Source organism: Herpailurus yagouaroundi, unplaced genomic scaffold (genome assembly GCF_014898765.1).
Source record: "Herpailurus yagouaroundi ecotype Mexico unplaced genomic scaffold, PumYag 28, whole genome shotgun sequence".
In the NCBI taxonomy this organism is placed as follows: domain Eukaryota; kingdom Metazoa; phylum Chordata; class Mammalia; order Carnivora; family Felidae; genus Herpailurus; species Herpailurus yagouaroundi.
In genome coordinates, this window is record NW_024412376.1 from 132,720,828 (window position 1) to 132,730,410 (window position 9,583).

Below are 9,583 nucleotides of genomic sequence, written 5' to 3' on the forward strand. Positions count from 1 at the left end.
TTGGCACAAAAAAGGACACATAGACCAATGGAATAGAATAGAAACCCCAGAATTAGATCCACAAAAGTATGGCCAACTAATCTTTGACAAAGCAGGAAAGAATATCTAACGGAAAAAGTCTCTTTAACAAATGGTGGTGGGAGGACTGGACAGCAACATGCAGAAGGATGAAACTAGACCACTTTCTTACACCATTCACAAAAATAAACTCAAAATGGATAAAGGACCTGAATGTGAGACAGGAAACGATCAAAACCCTAGAGGAGAAAGCAAGGAAAAACCTCTCCAACCTCAAACCTTCCTTCAAAAATAAACAATAACTGGGAAGTCACACTATCCCACTTCATTCTGTACAGCTTCTTGTTTTTCAGATATTTGTATGAACACACTTGCCTTAGAATCGAATTTTTCTCCAGAGAGCTCAAGTTATTCAAAGGGAAAGTGAAAGTAAATCCTCTGTATGGGCTGTTTGTTGGCATATCTTTAACATTATTTTAAAAACAGAATTCCTTTTTTAACTATAACTTTATCTCTCCTATGCTGGTGTTCATCACCTTGCATCATTCTTAAGATGATATAATATTCATTTCCCAATTAAATTAACTTGTCCAGATAAAAACTGGTTTGGGTTCCCGTGTGTCAGATTATCAGAATATCCAAAATCTCCCTAGGGACCACTCTCTCCTAACTGGTCCAAGAATCCACGAAAGTGACTCAGCCCAAAGAGGCCAGTCCCTACCTCAGTGATAGACACTGTCAGTTGCTATACCAGCAGCTCTTCTTCTTCCTTCTAACAGACCTTGATTTCATTACTTGTCTTCATGTAGCTATCCCCTTCAGGGAAGGCATCTCCCTCCCCAGCAGGTGACTCCTGATTGACTGGAGCCAATCGCAGTTGTTTTATCCCTCTTGGCAGACGTTTGGTTTGGCATGGCATGTGACCCAATGAGACATGGGGAGAAATCTGCCTAGGGACTTGGGGGAAATGTTTTCCTTTCCGTAAAAACAGACCCAAGAAAGATTTCTTCTCCCATTCCTCTAACTTGAAAGTACATGATATCTCACACTGCTGCAGTCGTCAAACGACTGTGAGGTAACCTGCTGTCATGAGGAGAATGGAAGAATAGAAAAATGGAAAGGGCCTCGGCTTCTGATGACTTTTTTGAGCCACTGAATTAACCAACTCTTAGAGGAGTCCTACCTAACAGAATTCTGATTATATGAGAGAATCAATTAAGGAATATATTCAGTTAAAAGTAATAGAAATCTGAATTTAGAGGGGTTTAAGAAAATAAATTTTATTTTTCTCTTTCAACATGAAGTCCAGAGGTTGGTACAGAGGTTGGTACAGAGGGGGCTTGGAAGATGGCGGCCATAGAGTAACGTAGAAGGGGCCTATGTTAAACGTATTTAGATATATAGAAATTAAAATATGGGCTTGTAATATGAAAGCAATGTGAGGGATTGTAAATTAGCCAGACCACAAAGTGTGGTCTAGAATGATGACTTGGTCCATGGTTAAGGTTGAGTTTACTTCAGTTTATAAACAGCAAAAAAAGCAATGCAAAAGATACACATGAGACCAAAGGAACAAGTGAGTCAAATTGCTCCCAGTTGTGACTCAATTTCTCACAGAAGTGCACCCAAAGCTATCTAGACTTGAACAGAGAAGGAACCCATCACTTTGGAGGAGGCCAGAATTGTGAGCTTCCTGCCTCTTACACTGTTAAGCCAAGGAGAGGCATCTCAGGCATCAAGGATCTACTCTGTCATCCTAAAAAAAAAGTTCTACTAAGAACAAAATCTTGCTAGACCTAATTCTGTGACCATTCCATGACTTACAGGGGATTTTAAAACTCTACGGATAAAAGATAAAACTAGACTCAAAGAAACAGATATAAAACAAAATGACAGACATAAAAACACTAGGTCCTAGAGCTAGACTCCCGAGTTGAGGAGGCTAAAAACCCAAGTCATCGGTGTGCTAGGTTGTACTATGCGATATCAGAGAATATCCTCCGATGGGTGTGAAGGCTTCAACATTGAGGAGAGAAAAGTGGCATGTGATGGGCATTTTAAATCTATTAAGCTTGGTTACTCAACGCTTTTCCCACATTTAAATAAAAGGAAGCACTATGCAAAGAAGTAAGTGAAGCTCCTCGCAGAGTTAATGAACCAAATGCTCCAAGGAGCTGAGCTGCAAGTGTAGGAACCTCTCAGCGGCAACTGCTGCCATAAAATGCACACATTCAATACCACAGGAGGTAAGCTGCAGAGGGTTTTGAAACAGCTGAACGTATGTATAATAGGGTTTGAGAGCAAAAGAACAGAGATAGCTTCAAGTGCCGTTAATAGTAATGGGGCAATAAAAAAAAAAAGTTGGAATTAGAAATAGTACGGAGTCATTGGGTGCAGGATAGCAGTTTTCAAAGGGTAATCTGGACCAGCAGCATCCAAGGCACCAAGCAAGCTAGCACCCCAGTGCCGGGCTCCATGCCACAACTACTGAATCTGAACCTCTGGGGTAGGAGGCCGGCCATCCAGCAAGTGCTCTCACAAGGCCGCCAGGAGCTCTAATGCATGCTCAGGTCCAAGAACCACTGGTGTGGTGACAAGAAAGCCCAGCCACCAGAAAGTGGGGTGAGGTGACCAAGAGCACCAGCTCCCAACCCACAGCCTCTGGATCTGCATCTCAAACCTTTACTTCTCGTGGTGTGAAATTGGGAAAGGCTGAGGGAAATCCTCTCAGCCTATTTATAAGTGTACGTATCTTAGAGGTGTACCATAGGGATTACCAATAACATTCACGAAACCTGCTCAATAAACAATATTAGCTATCTTTCACCATTAGCGTCATCATAGCAGGGGCTGAAGGCATGACTATTATTTCTCTGGGTATGAAGGCACCAAGTACTCAATGTTCAATGTGTTTTATAAAATAAAAAAAGAAGGTGGGTACAATTTTGTAGCAAGATTTGCATATGAATAGTTGAATTAATAATAACTTCTGGGACTCAACATACTTAACACTGTTTTACATACTTTATGTATTTTAATTCATCTAATCCTATTTAATTCTCACAATAACTCTACTTTCACCCCCACTTTACAGATGAGGAAACTGAGCTAAGAGAGGTTACGTACAGGACGAAAAGTTCCAAAGCTAGAAGGTGGCAGAGTCACGATTTATTTACAGATAATCTGCCTCAGAGTCTATGTGCTTAATCATTATGCTACACTGCTTCTCACAGTTAAAAATAGACTTTGATGTTTAAGGCAGAAGTTTCATTCAGTTGTCTACAAAATACACTTACGTGGAATATCCCATTCTCTGAGGGATCAGAAAAACAATTGCTACCTGCTCTATAAGCATTTCCTCTGTGTGCATTAAATGTACCCAACTGATTCCATGGGCAAGCTGGAAGCCTGAGAAGTGGGATGGCTCTTCCCTCTAAAATGGCAGGAAGAATCAGAGGCAGGAAGAGCTAGGGAGAAAAGTACAGTGGGAAAATTCATTGAGCTCTCCAGCTGCTAATTTTCTCAGTGCAAGGGCATTCCAGGATAACACAACAAACTATTACCCTCCGGCAGCAACAGTATCTCTGCTGTGTCTGAGTCAGAAGCTCAGACAGTTGCATATACTGAGGAAATAAGAGAACAGAGCTCAAGGGGAACAGGCTGATTGCTCCAAGATGCGCTGTCTATGCCTGAGCAAGGTGCCTAGATGCCTGTGTCTCGGTGGAAGGAGGCAGGTTCCTGGACCTTGCTTGGTAGATTTTACTGGGTGTTCGTAGGGGCTTTCAAAACTTCTCAGGGTTCTAGACAAGACAGATCAGACTCCAAAGCTGCAACAAAACCAGGCAGTCTTTTGGGCAGAAAGCTGCAAGGCAGATCAATTTTATCCTTAACTCGTCCAATCTCTGGCTTTTGAATGCCTGCCAAATCCTTGAGGCTTCTTCAAGGTAACCAATCCAAATAATTCACTCATTGTTTCAACGCTCTCAACTGTCAGTAGTTCCAAGACACCCTGTGTTGTGATAAGAAAAAACAAAAGCAAAAACAAAAGTCTCCCTATTTATTTCCCAATGCCAAAAAACAATCTAAAATGAAATTGAGAGAATGTGAGATTAGCTTTTCCTCTTCCTATTTAGAATGAAATATTCATTGGAGCAGGTTTTTGGCAGAATGGAAATTTCAGTAAGCATGCAACTCTTTTGATTACCTCTCATTGAAAGTGGTATCTCATTTCTCACACACACATTCCCTGAACATGTTATCTCACGTGTTATAGAAACAGACATTGAAATACCCATGTTTTACCCTATAAATTTCCCACTAACCTGTAAAGAAAAACCAGAAGCAACAAGATATCTTATAGGTCAGAGTAAAATCTTCCCTTTCACCATGACTGTTCATTATGCTGAGTTTTTCTATAATGAGAACATTTCCTCTAGCTTTATATTTAATTTGTCTACAAAGAGTTGCTAAATGAGAAGGAATTCTGAGCTTTTACTAGATGTGTAATAATATTAACATACTAATTTTTCGGTGTGATTGTAGTACTTTTTAAGTTCGGTGAGTTTGATCTCATGTAGGAACTAAGCTTCCCACATAACAGAAGAAGAGGGGTACGTAAGGTCTACAGAACAAATTGGCTCAGTGTCTTTTGTAAGAAAGGTGTTCAGAAAACTACTCAGCAGGGAAAGCTTTCGGAAATGTCACAGAGTGAGAAAAGTACATCAAATATCCTTTTATTTTCCATTTCATATACTCCCTTTCAAAAAACTCCCAAATGTTCCTGTCATTTTTTACAGTTGTGTCTTGGGAATTGAACAGATGGGGGGAGTGATGGGAATTGTGGGCTCTCCCTCCCACCCCTCAACACCCCACTGAGGCCGTGTGAACAGACCCAGGGCAGAGATGTAAGGGGTGGGTACCAGTGGCACAGCGGAGAATGGACAAGCAAAGAGCGTATCTGGGAAAAATGAAAAAGAAACAAAACTTCCTTTCCAAATATGGAGAGTAGAATTAAACTGTACAATGTATTAAAAAATGTTTTAAAACTGTAAAACCGGTCTCCTGCACAGATACTGCTAATTACAAGAGGACAAATAGTAACAGCCTGGTAGTTACAACCTTAACCAGGTGATCAAGATTAACATCGATAGTACTGAAGCATCCACATCGTGTGCCTCCTGATAGGGTGCACTGAGAAGAACACAGCCTCACTTCCTCAGTAATCCTGCCCAAACCACAAGGAGATATCAAACAAACCCAGACTGAAAGAGATAGTACAGAACAACTGTCCTGCACTCTCCAGAAGTGTCAAGGTGATGAAATACAAAGAAAGACTGAAGAACTGGTCCAGATTACAGAAGACAGAAGGAACATGACAACTGAATGCAACACACTTTCTGGAGAACATTGTTGGAACAGATGTCAAAATCTGAGTAAGGTCTGGGGATTAGAGACAAGTATCATTTTAACATTAAATTCCTGATTTTAATAATTGTGTTGTGGCTATGTAAAAGAATGCACTTACTTGAGGAAACCACACATTGAATTACTTAGGAGTAAGGGGTATCATGTCAGGAAATTACTCTCAAACTTTTCAGAAAAACAACAGAGAAGGATAAAGCAAAAATAGTAAAATATTCTTTGTTACATTTAGCAACTTTCTGTAAATCTGAAACATGTCAAAATTCTGTTGAAAATTTGTAACATAAAACATTAAGATAAATATGCTTCCATAGTCTAATGGGAAAGGAAACAAGGTAGCTGAATCCATTCACAGGGAATCTCTTTGAAGGAATACTGTAGTTTTTAGAGTTGCTTACCTGTCTCACCACCCCTTCTTCCTTTCTCCCCCAAATGTTTTTTTTTTTTTAATGTGTATTTATTTTTGAAAGAGAGAGACAGAGCACAAGTGGGTGAGGGACAGAGAGAGAGGAAGACACAGAATCCGAAGCAGGCTCCAGGCTCTGAGCTGTCAGCACAGAGCCTGATGCAGGGCTCGAATTCACAAACCGTGAGATCATGACCTGAGCCAAAGTCGGACACTTAACCGACTGAGCCGCCCAGGCGCCCCTCTCCCCCAAATGTTTAAACCTTCAGTGCTAACTTCCATTTCTACTTAAGAAAATCCCCATTCTCCTGAAACCAGTGGAATACAGTGGACCCGATAGCCTACTTTCCAAATACTGAATAACTCAGTCTAGAATGAAATAAACAGGACTGTAGATGGATGAATAGTGGTACTTTAAGGACCTGCCTGATAGGACATCCTTCCATCGGTGTGAGACAACAACATGCCTCCTCATTCTCCATGATCAATTAAAAAATAAAAATTATACTGAACTTGTACATCTCTCTTTTTCTACCACACACACCCCCTAAGAGTGATTTTCTGAGACCATACAGAATAGGTTCATACTAAAGAAGAGACAGTTCCCTAAACATTGAATAATCTTCACGCAGTCCCTCTTTCAGTAAGAAGACAGCATTTGTCATTATAAATGTACATTCTAACTTCTACTCTCATATTCAGCCTCCACTTTCTAAAACACAGGGAAGAGCCTATTGGTGAGGAAGAAAAATCCATCATTTCAAACAACAGTTATCTGTCCTTGCTTGCCAAATTATAGCTACCAGAAGACCTAGAAGAAACTCTGGAATTACAGATTTTCTATACCTTAGTCTGGATAAATACTCCAGGTTGTGTGTTCTCATAGGGGTCAGTAGGAGAGCATATCACCAACTGCAGGGATTTGTAGGGGGAGTAGATATGGACTGAGGGTTTGGAACTGCCAATCTCCAACTTACCTCTGGGATCTTTCTTCGATGTTTCCTCTTCTACGAATCCATTCCTCATCCTAACATCTACTCTCCATTCTCCTCTCGTGACACCTCTCCATTTCTCCCTTTGTTCCCATTCCAATTGCCACCACCCTAGTTCAGGGTCCCTTGACTATAAGCTTAGACCTTAAAACTAAAAGGAGCCAATTATTAAAAGTCTTGGAAGATAAATAAAACTCAATCCAATGTCATGAAAAGAACTGTACATATTAGTACTGGCAGGAAAAAATTTGAAAATAATTTGAAGTAAAATAATACAGTAATAGATTAGCGGAAGCCAATCAAATGGATCAAATATAACTTCTGTATGTGAGGAGAAATGTGAGGTAATGGGGACTTGAATCTTGAGGACTGAGGCCCATCGACAGCCAAAGATATAAAACAAATTTCAAGGGTATCTGTAGTTCCAGAGCTCAGATGTCTCAGTTGATATCTCTGGTTAATATTCAGCCTCAGCTAATTTAAAGTGTAACCTCCAGAAGTACTTGGAATGCTAACCGTAAAATTGTTTGGATGGCATAATTGTTTCCAAGAGAATTAGTAGCTTTAAGCTTGGAGAATTAAGTCTATATATGACTAAGTACATCAAACCTATAAGTACTAATATCTTTTAGTAAAGTTTAGAAATAATCCAGAGAATTGGACCTACTACAAAAATATGTCATGCTATGATTCCAAATTAAATTGGTGGGACAGGAAAATTGATTTATACCAAAGACTTTATGCTGAAATCCATTAGTTATTTGAAAATTTGAGAAAGCCTAAGACTTATTTTCATAAGTTAAATTTATCTTATTATAATGGTTACTTCAACACTTGAAAGCCTACAGATGACTGAAGGACTTAAAAAGAAAACAAAATTCAACTTCGTAAGTGTAGTTTAAAATGCTTAAAGTCATTTTAGTTTATGAATGGAATCAAACATTAATCAACCATGTCCTCAAAAGTAATTCTTAAAATCTGCTAGATTTTTAAATAGAATAAAATGATCAAGTTGAATTTTATTTTTTTTAAGTTTATCTATTTTGAGAGGGAAGGAGAGAGAGAGAGAGAGAGAGAGAGCAAGGGAGGGGCCAAAAGAGAGGGAGACAGAGAGTCCCAAGCTGACTCCACACTGTCAGCACTGAGCTGGACGTGGCTCAAACCCACGAACCGTAGATCATGACATGAGCTGAAATCAAGAGTAGGATGCTTAACCGACCGAGCCACCAAGTGCCCCAATCAAGTTGAATTTTAAAGCTTAAAAAAGAACTCTATTTTTTAACATATGTATTTAGTACATTAAATACCAATTTTTAGAAAATAAAGTTTGCTTCAGATAGTCCTTTCAGGATCCAAAAGCCATTGTCAAGAACACAGAAAACCCCCATGGACAACAGGGCCCCAACAGCTTCCTAGAAAGGTCTGGGCCTTTTCCCACAAAGTACAATCTGTGTACAGCTGACAGACTTATGTTCCCCAAATGCCATTATATATTGTCTCTCTTCACATCTTGAATTCTCTGATATTTCTGTTTTCTGATGTGAACAGAAGGGGGAAAAGCTGAAATAGAAGATCTTTCTGTGTTTCTACGTCATCCATTGCCCCATCTCTTTTTCATCTCTAAGATTCTATTTGTTTTTAACCAGGAAGTCACCTTAACAACTAAGTTACTACCTCATTAAATTAATTTCCCTCTCTATTTTCAACTGTCCTCAATTCAATATTATTTTCAATTAGCATTTAATAAATTTGGGGCTAAGCCTCAGCAGTTACAAACCTGTTTAATCAAGCCTGTTTCTAAAAAGAAGCAAAATCTTTTTTTTCTTATACATATTTAAAACACTATTTGACCGGGGCGCCTGGGTGGCGCAGTCGGTTAAGCGTCCGACTTCAGCCAGGTCACGATCTCGCGGTCCGTGAGTTCGAGCCCCACGTCAGGCTCTGGGCTGATGGCTCGGAGCCTGGAGCCTGTTTCCGATTCTGTGTCTCCCTCTCTCTCTGCCCCTCCCCCGTTCATGCTCTGTCTCTCTCTGTCCCAAAAATAAATAAAAACGTTGAAAAAAAAATTAAAAAATAAATAAATAAATAAAAATAAAACACTATTTGACCAAAACATAGTTCCACTACAATGTCCATGAAGAACTCCAAAATTTTAATAATGCAACCTTGAGAATGATTTCTGAGATTTAACTGAAAGTATAGCAGAGAATGTAGGTTGCCTACTCTCAAATCCACTCTCTTCTTCATCAGAACCCCATGTTTTATCCAGGTACATTGCCAGATGAATAAAAAACTAAATTTACCAGCCTCCTTTTCAGCTGTGGCCATGTGACTGAGTTCTAGCCAGTAAGATACGAGCATAACTTTTAGGTAAGATTTCAGTAACAGATGCTTAAAGCATGCTGGGATCCCTTTTTATCCATATTCCTTTCCCCATCTTCAATGTGGATGTTCTGGCTGGCACAACAGAAGCTAGACAGGACCCAGAGGTGACCTTGAGGATGGAAACCACTCGTAAACATGGCCGAGCAGAAAGGGGAGACCCTGGACCTCTGATGACAGTATAGAGCCTATCTTCAGACTTCTTTCATATGACAAAGAAATAAACTTCAACTTTGTATAAACCACTGTTATTTTGGGGTTTTCATAATATTATGGGCAACTGAATCTTATTCTAAGTGACATATACAGGCATATTTTTTAACATCTTTTTAAAAAAAATTTAATGTTTATTTATTTTAGGGAG